Source organism: Sphaerodactylus townsendi, linkage group LG04 (genome assembly GCF_021028975.2).
Source record: "Sphaerodactylus townsendi isolate TG3544 linkage group LG04, MPM_Stown_v2.3, whole genome shotgun sequence".
NCBI lineage: Eukaryota > Metazoa > Chordata > Lepidosauria > Squamata > Sphaerodactylidae > Sphaerodactylus > Sphaerodactylus townsendi.
This window is the reverse complement of record NC_059428.1, coordinates 153,740,479-153,760,059: the sequence shown is the minus strand read 5'-3', so window position 1 is coordinate 153,760,059 and position 19,581 is coordinate 153,740,479. Positions and strand designations below refer to the sequence as shown.

The window sequence follows — 19,581 nt, the reverse complement described above, 5'->3', positions numbered from 1 at the left end:
CATAAAGCCCCAAACCTCTCTACATTGTTCCCACTCTGCAAATGGTAGTCAGTGGTACACTGCCTTCGAACACAGAGGTTCCATTTTGCTGCTATTCTCCGTCTAATCTTTTCCAATCTGATCTGGAGGAAAATTCCTTCCTCCACCCAGAGTGACAAATAGGCATTCCCTTGGGCATGTCAGAAAGAGCCACCAGAGTCCAGCACTGTTGAGGAGGCATCTATTTCCCTTTTCATACCACATTATTTAGGAAGGGGGAGATGACATTTTTGTAGGTGGGAGAAGAAGAGACCATTCACATGCTGGCTTGGTTCCTCCCATAGCTCAGCTGCTTTCTCCTTCCCTCAGGTTCTTGTATCCCATATCAGCCATGTGTACATTTCCAAGTCTGGCCAAACTGTGTCAGTTTCATGTCTGATTCTCATGTCAGCCTTCACCTTGTCCTGTCAGGGATGGCCCTTAGCAGCTGGGAAGGGATACCCAACAGCATCTAGAGGCGTGCATCTTAACCACCCCAGCCCAGCTCAATCAAAGGGAGCAATAATCCCAAAGACTTCTAATGTAGCCCTCTGCCAATCTTGCAGGGGACTAAGAACAGCGATGGGTGTCAGGGTCTGGTTGAAAAACCATCACGACAGGGAGGGACTGGTTTTCTTTTCGATGGAAAGGGACATGGGGAGACTGATGGACTCTGATTTCATCAGTGGTCGGAGAGACGTTTCCAATTGACAAGGCAGATGATGAACCTAGCTTGTTGCGATTTTAAAACCCTGGGCAGGGGAACGTAACGTGGCACAAAGGACAAAAGGATCCATAGGGAACATCCTGGTTCTGATGACATTTTTGAGGTTTAAGAGACATGATAAAATAGGGCCCAGGATCCGCTCCAACAGATTGCTTTCCTGTTTTTAAATGTAATGTGATACTCCCAAGGGACAGGAATTTGGGTAAATTGAAAATTCTTCGGAATCTGAGAAAACACTCCACGTGTTGACATCACAGTCTCAATCTCCATGATTCACAGGCAATCATGTCCTCTCTTCTAGCTAACAGGTGTCTTCCATGCAGAGGCAGCATTTAGCAAAACATCTGGCCCGTGTGTGTGTGTGTGTATTCCACTTTCCTTCAAAGTCAAAGCAGCTTACAAAACCTATAAAAATCACAATACAACATATGCAGGAAGTTGTGTTCTCTCTCTTGTTCTCAAGCTGGTCTTCCTTCTCTGTCAAGGTGTAGTGGCTACAGGTAAACATACAAAACATCACTGTCCCGCCTTCTGGAAATAGGTTGAAATAAAGACATAAAGAACCAAGCAGTGTCAGTCTTGGCTAGGTAGGGTGCCCCCCCCCCCTTTTTCTGCATGCATCCAAGGCAAACTGAAGTGTAATGTGTACTGCTAAAGGCTTTCACGGCTGGATTCAACTGTTTGTGGTGGGTTTTCCGGGCTGTGTGGCCGTGGTCTGGTGGGATCTTGTTCCTAACATTTCACCTGCATCTGTGGTTGGCATCTTCAGAGGTGTATGACACAGGGAAGTCTGTTATATGCTGTGTCAGATGAAGATGCCAGCCACAGATGCAGGCGAAACGTTAGGAACAAGATCCACCAGATCACGGCCTCACAGCGCAGGAAACCCACCACAACCAGAAGCTTAATGTGTTTGACATTACAGTTTTGGAGTGACTGTTGGAGACCAGGAGCCCAAGTTTGGCTCCTAGCTATCCTCGCCCCCACCAGAAACAAGGATGACATGTAGAGGTTTCCTGAGGCTTCCATTACATGCGCACTTACCCCCGAGTAAGCCTACTGAAGCACTGTGGAACTTTTGAGTAAGCATGCACAGCATTGTGCTTTAAAAGTCTTTGCCCCGGCCCCTTCAAGGCTGCAGCTGGGCCTGGCTTTCTTCCGAAGGCGAGGCTTTCGTTCCAGCGAGATCTTTTCCTTGGCCGGCTGCCACCTGCTTCGGAGGCCAGGGCAGGTCACAGTGAAATTTAATTATCATTGATGAATTTTTCGAATAGCAGTTCCAATAGATCAGTGCGTGGCATGGGAATTGCCAGCGCAATGAATCGCTGCATTGTTGTCTCTCCTTTCCCCGCTGCCAGGGCGTGCCCACCTGAGCACCTGTCCCTGCTTGCTGTCTATGGGATGCCACGTCAGTCACTGGATAACATTTGGCAGAAAAGGATTTTCCAAGTAGGCCATCTGTACCAATCCCTTCCTGGGACTCCTTTGGCTGTAAGATAAGGCATGGGTGAAATATGGGGTTCAAGTTAGAGCAAGGAAGTTTCATGGCAGGCAAGAGTCTCCATGGTCTCCAAGATCTTCGTCTGGCTCGATAATCGTTACATCCAATCAGCCGCTGCTTGTGACAGCTTTTCCAGAGAATACGCTTTTGACAAATTGTATGTACATGTGGTGGGTTTTCCAGGCTGTGTGGCCGTGGTCTGGCGGATCTTGTTCTGAACGTTTCGCCTGCATCTGTGGCTGGCATCTTCAGAGGTGTATCACAGAGGGAAGCCTGTTTCAAAACGTTAGGAACAAGATCTACCAGACCACGACCACACAGGCCGGAAAACCCACCCAGCCGTGAAAGCCTTCGACCATACATTGTATGTTACATGTTTGATTCCGCCCATTGTCATTCCAACCACAAAGGGGAAGATGATTCCAGGACAGATCTCCCCAAAGGAACATCTCCCCACTCCCCACCATACATTGTTCCAAAACTCAGGCTACTACTGCCTCAGCAGCAGAGGGAGCAGCAGTGGGGTAGTGGTTAAGAGCAGGTGTACTCTAATCTGGAGGATCCGGGTTTGATGCCCCGCTCTGCTGCTTGAGCTGTGGAGGCTTATCTGGGGAATTCAGATTAGCCTGTGCATTCCCATACACATCAGCTGGGTGATCTTGGGCTAGTAGTCACTGTTCTTCTCTCTCAGCCCCACCTACCTCACAGGGTGTTTGTTGTGAGGGGGGGGAAGGGAAAGGAGTTTGTCAACCCATTTGAGTTTCCTTACAAGAGAGAAAGGGGGGATATAAATCCAACCCCCCCCTCCTCCTCCTTCTTCATGGGCTACTAAAAATCAGGCTGCATCCTTCCCCTTTTCACTCGTACTTTCTGTTCCCTCATCATCATCATCATCATCATCATCATCATCATCATCATCATCATAATCATCATCTGAACTTGATAAACTGCCCACCCCCAAAGGGCTCTGGGCGGTGCACAATAGAACAACAACTAAAAACAATAGTACACAATAAATAATTAATAAATAATTAAAATTCCTAACGCAACTAATACTCCCCTACCTGGATTATCCAGCTACAGGTTTCAGAATAAGCAAAAATAGCCCAGGCAGGATACTCCACCCAAGGGTTTATGAAAAGATGGCCACCAGAAGCCCTTTCTGTGCTTCTGTGTCAACACTTCATTCTTCATCAGTCAACTGGAAGCCTCTCTAGAACACCACTGCTGTGAGAGCCCTCACTGTGGCACTCCAGAGCATTTTCCCTAAGGAAGGGGTGGGGGACCAAATAGTTGGCAGTCTACAGGAAAGGAACAGATGGCTCGTGGCCCTATTGATCCAGGTCAATATCCAAAAGAAAGGGTGGATCTCTACTGGAGCTTGAGCCAGGCATGACGTGGAGTTACTTTTTATATTTATTTGTTTGCCTATTGGACGATTGCAATCTCTGGCCTCTCCCTGGTCTGAGGAAGTGACAACCTGTAGATGCAAAGCAAAGATGACAAAGCAGTAAAGGACCCAGAAGGCTTGTGAGCCAGTTTCTCTGCCCTTCTTCTGAGGGCCAGACCCATAGCTGTGAGGAACTTTAGAGTAGGGGGTCTGAGGTGGAGCTGGATCCCAGGCTCTGTGCAAGCAAGCGCTTGTAAGAGTCTCCTGACTAATCCCCTACTTTAATTGACCCATTTGTTGACCGGTGATAGTTGGGAGCCTGTAAAATATTCAGGATGTGAGACACTTGTTGTGGGGAGGGGGAGGAGTGTTTGTCTTCATCAGCCCCAATCTGGCCTTTGCATCTATATTGGCTAAAAATGTAAAACATCCCCCTCCGAAATCGGAGCAGTCTTTCAAAGGCCAGCTGCATCTGGACAATGTAGGGTTCCGTCAAAAATGTTTATGAAACATGGAAGTCGGGAGGGGCTGGGGGGGATGGAAATCAAAGGAGCCAATGGGGAAGATGGCAACCCAGACATCGAGGCAAGCTCCACTGTCATATCCCCCTGGGAAACGGAAGACGGGAACATAAGGACTCATTTATTTTAAGTAAACTATGAATATGAGACTCTGAGGAAACGCATGCAAGAAATGAAAAAGTTGGTCTGAATCCAGCGATTTCCTGAAGGCCTTCGACAAACATGTCTGATTGGATCTGGCAATTTCCCCCACCCTGCCCATTGGTTGGGAGCGAGGTGCAGTTGTAATCCCTTCCAAATGGAAAGCAGATTAAACTGAAGGGGGAAATCAAGAGAAGAAACTCTGGAGGTTCTCGGCAGACCGTTGTGATAGGATCAGTCAACATGTGGAGCTGGAAGAGAAGGCGCTTCCTCCCAGTTTGATCAAAAGCAAATTGCAACCAGGCGAAAGTCCCCACTCGTGTTCCTGAGTCCCCAACTCTTGCCTCACCTTAGAAATGCCAGGTGGAACCTTACGGGATTCACCGTTCTGAAGTCTGAGGCACTGATTTGAAGCTCGCTTCCTTCTCATGCCCTTTGGCCTTGTATCCTAGAGAAGCTGCCTCTGGCCCCTTCTGCACATGCAGAATGACGCACTTTCAATCCTCTTTCACAATTGTTTGCAAGTGGATGTTGCTATTCCGCACAGTAAAATCCAGCTGCAAAGTGCACTGAAAGTGGATTGAAAGCGCATTATTCTGCATGTGTTGAAGGGGCCCAAATTGGCTCAACAGAGGGGGGGCAGGATAGTCATTCTGTGCATTCTCAACAGCACCTTTGTTTGAAAATCGCTTGCAAAGGCCTTCTGCTACGCTTGATGCACAAAGCTTCTCTATTTATGACAGACTGCCCCCCCCCCCGAGGGATGTTCCTGTTCAAATCCATCAACATTCAAGGTATCCAGTGACGGCTGCCACTCAAACATAGCGGTGGTGTCTGACGGAGCAGCAGAATTGTGTTCTGAGAGAGAAATAGCAACACTCCACTTGAACTGAAAAACAATCATGACACGAGCAACATAATCATTCCATTCATTAAATTCTTTTGTACCCAGCTTTTCTCCTCTGTGGAACCCAAAGTAGCTTACATCCTCCTCCTCGCCTCTATTTTACACTCACAACAACCCTGTGAGGTAGGTTAGGCTGAAAGATTGTGACTGGCTGGCCCGAGGTCATGCAGAGCTTCGGTGGCATCAGAACCGGTCTCTCCATATCAGACTTTCAAGGTTCTTCTTGCTGGATCTGAAGATAAAAGCCCCGTTAAGTCGTAACAAATAGACAGCTGTTTAGAAGTTCACAAGCACAGTATGGTGGGTATAGTTATCCCCTCTTACCAACTTAAGGTAACCAGATATACTGCCTCTGAACATGGAGGGTTTTTTCTTTAAACCATCGCTGGAAACCTCTGGCAGAACTGTGTTCCATGCATTTTGTCCACTCCTTTTAAAAAGATATCTTCGGCTGATGACCATCATAGCAATGTGGCGGAAAGGGAATGCAGTTTGTGTATAAATGCCAGAGCCTCAATAGATATGATGGCATCCACAACTTTGATCATTGGAGGCCACCACCATTTTAAAGTGATTTTAAAATGCCTGCAGCCCCCCACTATATGCGTGGAGCTTCCTTACCTCTGGAAGACCTACCAAACAGAGAGGTAGGACTAACCGGTAGTGGCCAGCATATGGTGACCACAATGAGAAGACATGGGTTCAACTCTCCACTCAGCCATCACAGTGGGTGACCTTGGGCCAGTCCCTCTCTCATGCTACTTGGGTTGACTGACTGTTGTTGTCAGTTTCTCCCGCGGCATAGTCTACCTCACAGGATTGATGTAAGAATAAAATGGAGCAAGGGGCAAAACCATAAAGCTCACCGGACATCTTCTGGCCCAAACCTCCCTCGTTAGGGTTCTTGTGGGGGCAAAATGGAGGAAGGCAAAGAACTATGAAGCTCAAGGGGTGTTTTTGGACAGGCATTTTTATCTTAGCCTGTGGAGATGTAAATGGAGGAAGGAAAGGAACTTTTAAGCCCACTTGGTATCCTTAGGAAAGGAACTCTCTCTCAGCTTAGCTTCCTTCACAGAGGGGTTGCAAAGTAAAAATGGGGGATGGAAGAACCACATGCTGCCATGTCACAGATCTTAATGATAATCTTGCCCCCCCAAAAAGTAATCAGCTCACCTGCCTCACATGTACAAGAGAATGAGACCGTGCAATCCTGAGGTGACAGAGCAGACTTAAAAATTTCAGACAGGTGGTGGTGAGTTCCACCTTTCTCCCTTTACCACCCTCGGGTCTCTGCCGCTTCACGCTCCTGCCTGCATGAACTAGGCCTCAGTTGGGACAGACATCCACGGGATGGGGTTAGGCTGTCAGCAGACCTGAAGAGAAACCTGTAAAAGTGGCTTAGTGTGTGGCATAATGGCCTGGAGGTAAAACACATCACCTGGTCAACAGCACCCCAGTTAGTCTCCCATAGAGGAACAAGTCATTTTATTCTCTCTAGGCAAGATCAAGATTGCTGACTGAGCTGTATATATTCAGGTCTGTGGGAACGCAGCAGAAAGCACACCAAACATGCACTGCTGCAATCAGAAGCCAGGTTCACAAGAACCTCCAGCATTCATTTAAAAACAAACAAGAAGTTTATTTCTGTTGTCGAGATAAAAAAATAATAACTTGAGAAAATAATGTCTCTCCACTGAAAGGGACATGTTCAGAAACAAGGGTTGGTCAAGTTATGAGTTAAAGGTTCTACCTCCAGAAGGGATATATATTTGTTCTTTTTTTAATTCCTCAACAGAGACAAGAGAGAACAAGAAAAAAATCTTTTCAAAAATACATACATAAAGACAAAAGTGATGGCGGGTTTAATGAAAGCGTGGTGTCTCTGTCTTCGTGGAAGTTATTAATGAAAAGGGCAAGCAGCACTTGATCCAGCCCTTTGCAAGATGCCTCCCCGTCCTTTAATCCGTCCCCCTTGAACGCAGCATTCGATCTGTCCAGTCACCTGTCAGTGGCACTCCCGTGTTCTAAAATCACACTTGATTTCTGAGGAGGTCAGGCAAAGCACTTGATCCCACGGAGGGTTTACACGCAAGTCTGTGCTTAGCAATCGCATTCATATGCCAAAGCGAAACCTTTGGATTTAGCCTGTGTTGTGTCTCCGTTCCCTTCCTCCCTGTCCCAAACCGCAGGGGTCTCTCCAAGGCTGTTTGCCAGTTTCATGTTATCTCGCTTTCCACACTCCGCCAGGTCCCCTGAAATTTCATGTAAAGAGAACCGGAAACCAAGCCCAAGAGGGAATTCAAAAATTACCACTCAGGAGACCACAACATTCTAATCGGGTTGGAGACCGAAGGGAGTTTTGCAGATAGGAATAAGGCTAAACCTAAGTCAGCACAAATATTACTCTTTCTGAGAGTCTTTCCAAGGGGGACTGGATGTATATTTCTGAATTTATACAACAGCTGAATTATTAAATAAGCATTATCATTACTGAGATAAAGGCAGTGAGATCTATAAGATTTTGTTACTGCGGTTGTCATCTTGCCTCATTCATTTTCCTGGTATCAGTGAGTGTTTCATCATTCAAGCAGTGCATAAACCAGGTGTCCTGAACATGGCGCCTGTGGATGCCGTGACCTGCGGGTGCCATGGCAACCAGCAGCACCTTTTTGGGTACTTGCCAAGTGTTTTTAGGAAGTGGTTGGGGCCAGGTAGGACTTTTGCCCTGCAAGGCTTCTGACTTTTCGAGATTTGCTTGGCTGTGCAGTTTTCAAATGTTGCTTTGGCAGCGGCACAAGAATCTATACTGTTGAAGGCATCAGGAAAAGGGGAACGCGAGACAGGAATTGCCCTGTCTAGATCTGCAAGCTCTACTGCTCACTCGAGACTAGGACCCATGTACAATCCTTCACTTCCAAAAAGCACCACAACCATCCTGTGTTTTCTTTGCAGAAGATCCTGTTGTCTGTTGTCACTATGAGAACTGCACGTAACGTCCAAAGTCCAGTGGAGAGCAGGTGCCCACAGTAAGTGCTTTCCTCTATTTTTCCAAGTGAAGCATCTCACCCTTTCTTCCTGTTCCCTGTTGTGAGGAAGGATAACCAGTTCTCAGTCCTTTTACCCTGCAATGGACTGAGAGAGAGGCTAAAGCCCAAAAGAGATTATTGCAGGCGCAGCAAAAAAAAAAATGACCTGCTAGTTTCATAAACATTTGCCTTCAGGGCAAGGGAAGGCATTTTGAAAACATTTCACACAAAAGAATAGTTGTAAAAGGGTTTTCAGATAAAACGTTTCCAGGGTAGAAATTAAACGTTTTTGGAACATAAAGGCCGTTTCCGCACGGCCCATTAACGACGGCCTGGGGGTGCTAAAAACGCCGCCCCCAGGCTGCAGCAGCAGCGACCTGACTCCGCTTCCCTCCCCCCAGGGCGGCCTCAGGCCGCCCTAAACAACAACCCTTTAAAGGGTTGTTGTTAGAGGAAAGCGCTTTTCAGCCGGGCGATGGTGCGCGAACGCCGCTGAAGACGCTTCAATCCCGCGCCCTTATTAATTAGTCGTCCCTCCGTCTGCGTTGGAAGCGTCGCAGCCCCGCCCACACTGTCCTCCGACCTCCAGGGGTCGGAGGGCAGCGTGGGCGGGGCTTTGACGCCCAGCAGACGACGACGAGGACATCGTGAGTGGGGCGCAGAAGGGAGAAGAGGCGGCTCCGTGCGGAGCCGCCTGCCGTCTGTCGGCCTCTGCTTGGCCCGTTCGCATGCTTGCATGCGAACGGGCTTCTGCCCCCACGCCGCCAGAACTCTTGGCGGCGTGGGGGCGAATGGAGGCCGTGCGGAAACGGCCAAAGTGTGTGTGGGGGGGGGGAGTGCAGGACTCCATGGAGAAAACATTTTATTTCCTGGCTGAAAACATTTTAAAAGGTTTGTGCAGAAAGGGCTGTCATTGTTTAGGAGGGTACTGACGCTAAGTCTTGAAAATCTTGAATTCACGTGGGGCTGGCAGCTCTGTGAAATCCTAAACAAAACAAAACCCTTCTAGGAACGCTCACTTCCATGGATTTAGAGAGGTCCTTTTCATTGTGATCATTATTTAGAGAGGTGATTTTTAAAAACCTGCATATCTCTTTCAATGCTCTTAATATGACAAATATAACTCAATAAATATTCTTGATTTTGCTGCTCTGAAAAAATACTTTGGTGCTCCTCCATCACATGAAAGAGGATTAGTCTTGCTGAGAAAGAGCGGGTCTACAACATTCTATATAGGGCAATGCAAAGTCAAAATAGACCTGGCATTTCTCAGATATCTTAGGTAAGCGAGAGGCAGCGGGGTTTAGTGGGCAGAGTAGGAGTACAGTCTGGAAGACCATGTTCAAACCCCTTCTTTTGCTGTGGAAGTGTGCTGGGACCTTAGGCCATTTACACACTCTCAGCCTAACCCACCTCGCAGGGTTATTATGAGGATAAAATGGAGATGAGGAGAGTGGAGTATTCTCTATGGAGGAGAAAGGTAAGGATTAAATGCAGTAAATGAAGGAAGTAAATAATAGCCAGTATTTAAAGATTCTGATCTCTGTGTTGTTTCCCCAGAGTTGATGAAAAACGAGTCATTCCAAGGTGTTTCAGTCTTACCCCTGGGTTTAAACTTAGGCAGCAGAATCTATCCCACACAGTTTCTTGAGAACAAATTTATTTCCGTTAAAAGGAACAGCTGTGGGCGATGGTTTCCTTTTTAAAAAAAACCACGCCTTCTTAAAATCCGGTGGAGTCACCCAAATCCAGATAAAATTACTTTGCAGGCTGCCTTCATCCCGGAGGTCATCAGTTGGCCTCCTTGACTGCGAACAATACCACAGTTGTTGTCTCCACTGGGAAGAATTTTCAGTTTCCTCAAGTGGCATAAGGATTTGCAAAAGAACCAAAAGTCGTGGAACTGCTTTAGGGGAATTCCACTCAAAACAGACACAACAATCCTGCCATTGTTGAAAGGAAGGGTGGCCAACCGTTGGCCTGCAGGCTGGGCAAATCCTATCCAGCAATTTAACCTGGCCTCTGGTGAAGCAACCAGATTTGAAAAAGGCAAAGATGCCTACAATTCTTGCAAAGGCCCTCAGAAGTTCTGTGTGCGAGAGAGAAACTCCATGCTTTAAAAGGATGCCCTTTTGGGGGTTTGTAGACAGCGCCCTGGCCATATCTAAGTATGTAAGTTCCACAACTATGAAAGAAATGGAAGATTATGGCTGCAGAGAAGCGAGTGACCAATTTAAATTACCTAAGAAGACAGAGTGGCATGTTTGGAGCTGTTCACCTTGAGTGTTGTTTCAGACATAATGGAAAACCCATGGTCTATTTTATCTATATTTTGGATGGTTGGTAAATGATCACTGAAATCCTAGTTTGCCTCCACAAATGCTGGTTTGTCAGGCCTCTATTCAACGGTACGCGTGCAAGGGCAGTACCAGAGAACAAAGTCGATTAAGACAAGATCTTGGTGTTCGTACATAGTTGCAAAACCATAGTTAACTATGCAACTTCTAGTATCTGGTTTCAGATACTGGTTTGATGAACCCAAACTATGCAACTTCTAGTATCTGGTTTCAGATACTGGTTTGATGAACCCAAACTAACCAGATCCTGGTTTACAAGAGACATCCCATCGACAGATGGAGCAGCAGTCTCCTCTAAACCGCCAGCTTTATTGGCTGGCTTCGCACCTGCTTTGTTTGCATTTAGTTAAAAACCTCACACATGCCACCTTAAACTATCCATGAGTACATGCATACGTGTGGTTTTTTTTAAAAAAAGAAAGTGGTAAGCCAAATGTGAAAAGGATTGCCCAGAGTTCGTTAAATTGGGATGGATTCAAAGTAAAAGAAGGGACTTTTTCTACCCTGTCAACAGCAGCAGTACATATACAAATGCCCGAAGTTCCCCAAAGCTCAGTCATATCATTCATCCGTCAAAGTTAGTATTGGCCCTTTCCCCACTTACCCTTTTCCGAGGGTTGCTGCGCGCAATTCCCAGCGCGTGGCATCCCTGGCGCGCGCCCAGGCATCCCCACGACCCCGCGCTCTGCGCGGGATCATCAAAAGGCGCCCTTTGAAAGAGCGCCAGGAATGCCTCGCGCTGAGGGGCGCGACAGCAGCAGCGTTGGGGCGGCTGCACTGTCACTGCCCCTCTCAGTGGGGAGTGCCGAGGGACCCCGCACTACTCTCCTCGAGTAGCGCGGGGCTTAAGGTAAGTGGGGAAAGGGCCATCGTCTACCCCTCAGGGTCTTAGATGGAAGTTTTTCAGTCCACATAGTACCTGATGGTCTCTTTACCTGGAGCTGCCAGTGAACCTAGGTCCTTCTGTATACCAAACTGACTCTCCACCCACAAGCCGTAACACCTCGCCATTGTGAACAGATTCTCTTTAAAAGTGGTGTGAGTGCTCATGGGAATGAACTGATCCACATCACACCCGGAGGGGAAAGCGGAGAGTTCAAAGGACACTCTGACGAGTTATTCTCTACAGTCTATTACTGCGTTTTCCTTCACCCTTTCCTTTCCCCTTTCAGAAGAATCACTATTAGGTCCATTTTGTGCAACCGATTAACTCCCGTATATTCCGAAACCAAGCTTCCATTTTCTGTGAAAACATGTTAATTAATACCACCCGAGATGCTGAGGGTTTGGCCCATCTGCAGAAACGTGGGGCTTGACAGCTGCTAACAGAAACCAGCTGGTCTCCCCTGACTCTTGATGCAAGCCATCCCCCCACATCCCTCTGCCTTTACCCCCATCAGGTTTTCAGTCTCCCCCGCGCTGCTCCCCCTTCTTATATGATGGCATCCTTAGCTGTTAAAACGGTATCTCCTCCTGCTCTGCTGTACTTTCACCTTGACTTATTGGGCTGTTACTTTCAAATAGATACGTTCTGGCTGGGGCAAGCCAGAAGCGTCTCAATGTCAGAACATCCTGAAACCAGTCGACTGAAACAGTTGTTGATGAACAATGGTTCCTTTATTGCAGGTCAGAATAATTCAGAACAGTACAAAGACACTTCTGGCTTGCCCCAGCCAGAACGTATCTATTTGAAAGTAACTAACCAGCCCCTTCCTCCCCCCGCCCCCCCATACAGTCACTCACCTGTTCTACACAGCCAACTATTTGGCCTTCACTAGCTGAGCAGAAGAGAGATAAGCAGCCAGGGAATAGCAGAAGAATAGTCTCACTCAGCATATTCACACAGGCCCCATCCCCCAGTACTCAGGGCACCACGACACTGTCCCTATCACACACCATGCTTTATCTTAAGTCTGGCTCAGCCAGGATTCAGTGGGCTGACAGATCACTCAAATCTTGATTTCCATAGGCAAACGTTGGTTTCCTTACCTTCCGTCTTTGCTCTGCCTGCCCGGCGGATACATGGTTCGTATCCCAGTGTACGTTTTGCCGTATCAGGAACAAGACAGCATACCTGAATTGTGAAATAATTAGAATCAATGGTTAAGACTAACTGTGGTTCATAAACCAGCTTCAAATTCTTTTTGGCTCCTGGTTGAATTTAAGCTGACTACAGTAAATGGCTTACGTTTGGATGACCAAACTAGCCAACCGTGTTTAAAATATCCTGTGGTTTGCTGCTTTCCTGGAATGGGAAGGAGTAAACTATTTCTGAGCATCTAGGCACTGAAGGATACCTCCTGTCAGTCATTTGGAGTCTACCTGACAGGTGAGGTACCTTCAGTGAAGCGGGTTAGGAAAAGACACTCCTTTAAATTTATATTGTGGATCTCATGTCACTGTTGCAAGAAGATAAACTGATAGAAGTGTTTTAGGCGTGACTTACCCAATGTTTTATCACACGGTAGCTCACAGCAGGAAGCAGGAAGTGAACTGACCCCTAGTGTAGCACATGTAGTCTAGCAATGTGGACAACTTCCTGCTGCAGGCACTGATACTAGAAACAGTTGAACAAGGAGCACACCATTCAAGAGCTATTCCCATACCAAATTCAAGAGCATTTCTAGATTCCCCTTTCACTGTCCCTAAGGCTCCATGCTCTGCCTAGCTCTTTCATTGCTCAGCGGAAGAATAAATTATGCAAAAATAGATGCACATTTGTTTTACATTTTGCATAAGACATACACGAAGATGGATCCACATGCCTGTGGAAGGCATCTTCTATTTATGGGGAAAGCAGTGCAATGTCTCGCTGTAGAGCATTAAGTGAGAAGGACCACACTAAACCCAGCAACACGGCTCTGCTTGCGCAACCTGCAGCACAGGTAAATGGAAGAGACAGGCTGGAGAACCTACCCACCCAATCACAGCACGTGTTGTTGCACAGACACTCCCGGTGTTTGTTCAACGGCCCTGGTGGCCATTTTTATTCCACTTGCAGTCCTTTGGGGAAGTCACAGAATTCATTTTCGCCCTCTTTCGATGCAGATTGGGGGCTACGCTGATGCAAAACAGGGACCTTTTTAAAGTGCAGCAATCTTCAGCCTCTCTGAAGTACAGTGAGGCATGGAGGACTTGCACCAGGAACAATAGTCAAGGAAGGGGGAAGGAGGCCATGCTTGGAGCTGCATCAGAAAAGTATAATAAAAGTGAGCATGCTCCAGCTCCAGGAAGGAATAAAGCTAAGCGAATACCTTTAAGAGCAATTTGTTTACCAGGAACACAACCAGGGAACAGACAGGGTTCCCCAAGGGCAAACACATGCTTGACAGGATTAATACCTAGAGTGGGTACTTGGCAGACCAAACTGTAGTCTAAAGACTCTCTGCGTTCTGCTGGGCTCTTGGCAAGCAGAGCCAGGCAGGGAAAGAAAAACATCCTTGATTGCTCATTCATCATCTCAAATATGTTGTCCTTTTGAAAAGACAGCCACAGTGCTAGATGCTGTAATTAACCCAGTTAAGCCCCAAGATTCCGGGAACGCCTGCTTGGCTGGGCTCACCCTAGAGGAGGCTGCCCGCCAACGGGACTTTGGAGCTCTGGATAAAAGGCAACTGGAGGTCTGCTCTCCCAGGTAGTGGTTGTTTTTGGTCCCTTCCGGCAAGTGAGAAGGAAGAGAACGGAATAGGTCAGGTTCCGTAGCAGGCACTCCTCTAGCCAGCTTACCTTTCCAGGAGACACAGGAAACTATTGGCATTTGAGGAAAAAGTGCATAGTTGTCAAACTTGCGGCCCTCCAGATGTTATGGACTACAGTTTCCATCATCCCCTGCCAGCATCATGTCTCTGTTGGGCTCCACATTGTCCACTGGACAATGAAGCCACTTCACATTGTATAAAGCCCCTTCCGCACATGCAGAATAATGCACTTTCAATCCACTTTCGATGCACCTTGAAACTGGAGTTTACTGTGCGGAATAGCAAAATCCACTTGCAAACAGTTGTGAAAGTGGATTGAAAGCGCATTATTCTGCATGTGTGGAAGGGGCCTCAGACCACTGGCTCCATCGAGATCAGCAGTGACTCTGCAACATCTGAAGCAGACACAGGTCTTCCCCTGATCGTCTTTTGGCTGAGACCTAACTGGCAACGGTGGAGGACTGAACCCAGGGCCTTCAGCAGGCAAACCGGATGCGGCCCTTGAATGAAGTGTCTCCACACCTCAGTACTGTCTGCCCTCAACTGACAGTGGTTCTTCTGGAAGGATCTTCTCTGGCATCCAAAGAAACCCTTTCAAGGGAAGTGCTCTGCCCTGATGAGTTACCGGTTTTCCAAGGGGAGGTGCTATCACTGAAAAAAAGCCCTGTCTCCGTTGGCCACCTACTCTGCTCACCTCAGCAAGCAGGGGCACGAGGAGCAGAATTTGTGATCCTTTGACAGGGACTGGTTTCATATGCATGCAAGACCGCCCACCCTTCACCCCCGCCCTACTGTCTGGTTTAGGCTTTAACTGATGCTGCTGTATACCAGGGGTCTGCAACCTGTGGCTCTCCAGATATTCATGGACTACAAATCCCATCAGCCCCTACCAGCATGGCCAATTGGCTGATGGGAATTGTAGTCCATGAACATCTGGAGAGCCGCAGGTTGCAGACCCCTGGTATACCAACCTCTCTTCTTTCAGTACCAAAGGTCTGCTGTTGCTCCTGTCCACTCACTAACCTTGTCCAGTTCTACTTTTAAGTTGTTGGGGGGGGGGGGGTTAGAGAGAGGGATAGGCCACCTTGTTCTAACCCAGGGTCAGGCAGTCTTCTTCCAAGGGTGAAAACCCTGCACTATTGGTGTGCTGGGAAGCAAAAGGGTGGGAAGGAAGAGAAGGCTTTGTACTTGGCCAGACTCATTGCAATTGCTCTATTTTTGCATGCTATTAAGGGATTAAAAGAGGTTGGCTTTAGAAATGACACTATGAAATACTGGCGGCTTAGCTTTTGATAGACAAAGGAGCACTTGACGGCTTCTTCCATTTTCACAAATGCAGCTTCAGGGATTGCCTTATCAAGGAAGAAAACTGTGAATAGGGAGAGAGAGAAGGGGCATTTCCCCACTTGCCGCGCGTTGCTTTCAGTGCGCGTCATTTCTGGCGCGCGCCCGGGCTTCCCCAAGACCCCGCGGTCTGCTTGGGGTCATCAAAAGGCGCCGTTTGGAAGAGTGCCAGGAATGACGCGTGCTGCGGGGGCGCGACAGCGTCAGCGTCAGGGCGGCTGCATTGTCGCCGCCCCTGTAGTGGGGAGTGCCGGGGGACCCCGCACTATTTGCCTACAGTAGCGCGCAGCTACTGGTAAGTGGGAAAACACCCAAGGAGAGAAATCTTAACCCTGGCATCTTCTCCAAAACTGCTTTTACTCCTGCTTGGGAAATTAGTACCAGTGAAAGAAGTTAATGGATGGCTTCTTCCAGTTGGAAAATAGCTTCCGTTTCTCCCTACCCAGTTTCCTCTCCTTGATAAAGTGAACCTTCAGGTTATGTTTGCAAAAGAGAAGAGTGTTGTTCTAAAACATGTGAGGATGAATTGATAAAATATACATGAGCTCCTGGAAATGTGACTGCAATGGACATAAACAACAGTCTGCATAATATCTGGCCCTGAACAGGGGTGCTGCAAAATCTTCATCAAACATATTCAACTGAGGGGCATACCTTACAGGACTGTGATAATCTGATAAAAGCCAGTCACTGTGTTTTTTGAGTCAGCACCAAACTCAGACATCCACCAAACAAGTTTGCATCAGCACAACACAAAAGCAACAACTGCACGTGCTCTCAGCGTTTCTAGAGACTTATTCTTAGCCCCGAGTGATGACGTTTACAAGACCGTCAACATTGCTCTTCCTCTTAAAGGAGACTGTATTCACAATTTCAACATGCAATTAAAAACACCAGTGTCAAGACAAACTGACAGTTCCTGTGAGGCATGCCCTGGATTAGATGCAGCAAGACCATGAAAAGTTGCTTCTAAGATAGGCTGACCAGATGTCCCGCTTTTGGCGGGACAGTCCTGCCTTCACACAATTTGTCCCACGTCCCGCGGGTTATTTCCATTGTCCTGATTTTTGGGAGGCTGCTGCACTGCCTTCTGGGGCACATGCGCGCACGGCCGCAGGAGCGCACTGCCTTCTGAGGTGCTGCCGTGAAACGGCAGCGCCCCAGAAGGCAGTGTGCTCCTGCGGCTGCGCGCACACGTGGCCGCCTACCCCCGTCTCGGTTCACAAAGGTGACCATCTGGTCACCTTATTCTAAGAAGATGAAAAGACTACGATTTCCTCCTGGTGTTGCAAGCAGGAGCACTTCTTGAGAGCATGGAGAGATAAATGCCACGAGTCAAGCAACAGAGAGAGAAAGGGGACTGCCCAACGACTAGGAAGGAACAATGTCATATGGCCTACGGCTGCCATGTACAGCTAACAAGCGCCTAATTATTTTCTTTAAAACGCAGCATTTATTTATGACTGATTTAACTGTCTCTTAAAACAATCGCTTGCTGAGCAGAGCAGGAGGGCCCGGCAAACAGGGAGGAGAGAAGTAGAACTCAGTTGGGAAACAAGGCACGTGTGCGAGAAGACGATTGTCTTGTACTGCACTGCTAGGGAGGCCTACGATAGAGGCAAAGCCAGCCATGAAACGTTCAGTGAACAGGCAACAGTTTGGCAAGACAATAATCAGGACAGAAGTCCATCCAATGGCTTTTTGAGCGCCCCTAAGCTTAAAAGGTACATTGTGAACAGGGGTCCTAACTGGGCACAACTGGGGGAGTTTATTTTCTCATTCAGAATTGCGCACGTAAGTGACATCAAAGGTCAGCCTCCTCCTGATGACCCCAGTCAGGGGATTTCAAGGCAGGTGCGAAGCAGAGGTGGTTCGCCAACACCTTCCTCTCCTTTGGAGGCCTCCCTTTCCAAGTACCGACCCGCTTAGCTTCCAAGACCCAGCGACACCATGCTGCCAAAACTCAACATGACCACGCTTCACATCCTAATCTTAAACAATTGCTGGTCTGCGGAAGGGATCCTTCCTCAGGATCCTGATTGTGTCCACTTGTCCTTCCTACCTCCGGCCCGAGACTGTTGTCATTTGACTAGACCCCTGCATTTGAGCTGGAGGAATAAATGTGGTGTTCTGGGCAAGAAGGTCTGGGCATGCTGTTCTTTGGCATGTGTGCGAGAGGGTCACCCCCCTCCCTGCTCTAACCTGACTCTTCTGAACACTTCACTGGGCTTTGCCATACCAGTCGAGAAAAGGGCACCCCAGAAATCATTGCACAGACGGACGAATGCCAACGGCATCGAAACCAGTAAGAACATCTGGCAACCAGCGCACGCCCCAGTGAGATGGTGTCCCCCCCCCAAAGGCGCCACCCTGGCACTCAATCCGTTCCAACAGCTCTTTGGCTGACATTATTGTGGTTCTTGGGGCAGAGTTGTCAGAATTTATCTACACAGAGCAGAAATGAAGCAAGGTGTATGTCTGGCTCGCACAGCCAAGCAGCGTTGCGCAGAATCCTCTGCACATGCTGGAACTGCTTGCCAGCAGGAACGAGCAGGCATGTGTGTGGCGGTGAACATCCACCCCTGAGCCCGTCCCTGCCATTTGCAGCTGGCTTTGAAGAAAAGCCCCTGAATATGCATTTCATTAAGATTTAATAAAGCAGCTGCGGGCGTTAAAAGGCCCAAACTGATTATCAGAGCCTTTATTGTGGATTAATAGCAATGCGATCGTTGCCTATCTGGATCCTGGAGGCATCCATTACAGAGTTTTCAAAACCTCGCCATGTTGTGTTTCTAATTGGCCTTTAAAAAACAGGCTGTGGCTTTATTAAACCCTAATTAAATACATATTGAGTAAATGCAATTCAAAGTGGTTACCGTGAGCTACTTGTCGTTAATTTGAAGCCTAATGTGTTTTTCAGCTTGGCTGCTCAGTTAATTATTATTAGTTTATGCCCTTTGCCTGGCCTTTGTTCTCTCCGCAGTTCGGACAGGCGCATATTGTTTGCTTCAAGGGTTCAAGCTATGGCATAAGAAGGGAAGCTGCTGCGAGGGGGCCAGGCGAGCTGAAGTGAAATGAAGGCAACGAGGGGCAATAATTTTATTGTTATAAAGAGTGTTGTAATATTTATCGGGCGTGAGTCCCGCATTATAAGAAGAAGAAGAAGAGTTTTGGATTTATATCCCCCCTTTCTCTCCTGCAGGAGACTCAAAGGGGCTTACAATCGCCCTTCCCCCCTCACAACAAACACCCTGTGAGGTGGGTGGGGCTGAGAGAGCTCCGAGAAGCTAGTGACTAGCCCAAGGTCACCCAGCTGGCATGTGTGGGAGTGCATAGGCTAATCTGAATTCCCCAGATAAGCCTCCACAGCTCAGGCAGCAGAGCTGGGCATCAAACCCGGTTCCTCCAGATTAGATACATGAGCTCTTAACCTCCTGTTTCAGGAGAACTCATAGTGTCTAAGAGTGATGATTTTCACAATGCATTGTGGGAAAATGAGGCGCCCTGGCAGCTGACTAGGTTGTCTCAATGGTGCACCAGCTTCCTGAAACAAGCCCTCTCAATAAAAAAAAACTAGCACCATGCACAGGTGGATAGGTTAGGACTTCTGTCCCTGATGTGCTAATTTTCAGTTTGCGGTGAGTTTTTCCATTGGGGGAGAAGCATTGACACGTCATGTGACCCCCCTCTACCTTCAGTCTAAACTGGTACAGCCTGTTATGCATCCTCACGGCTCTGTGACCTCATTCTCTTGCATGTGGCGAACAGGCCAAATATTCATCCCAGTCTATTCAGACAGAGAGCTGGCAAGGTTCCATGAAGTCTTTTGCCCAGTATGTTCCCAGAATGCTTAGCAGCAAAAATGGAGAAGGAGAAAACAATATTCAATATGGCAACAGTCTCCTGAAATACAGGTTTTAGTGGTGAACAGCAGACCTTTGCACAAATCCC

At 47.8% G+C, this 19,581-nt stretch overlaps 1 long non-coding RNA gene across 1 annotated transcript in view; it reads right to left on the bottom strand.

Moving 5' to 3' along the window:
- Positions 1-6,823: 6,823 nt before the first annotated feature.
- The window catches only part of LOC125431868, a 32,545-nt gene continuing 19,787 nt past the window's right edge, over positions 6,824-19,581 (bottom strand). The window contains exons 3-4 of the long non-coding RNA XR_007244347.1: positions 12,578-12,662; positions 6,824-8,287 (exon numbers count right to left, since the gene is read on the bottom strand). This is a non-coding gene — a long non-coding RNA (uncharacterized LOC125431868). The remainder of the gene's footprint in view (positions 8,288-12,577; positions 12,663-19,581) is intronic.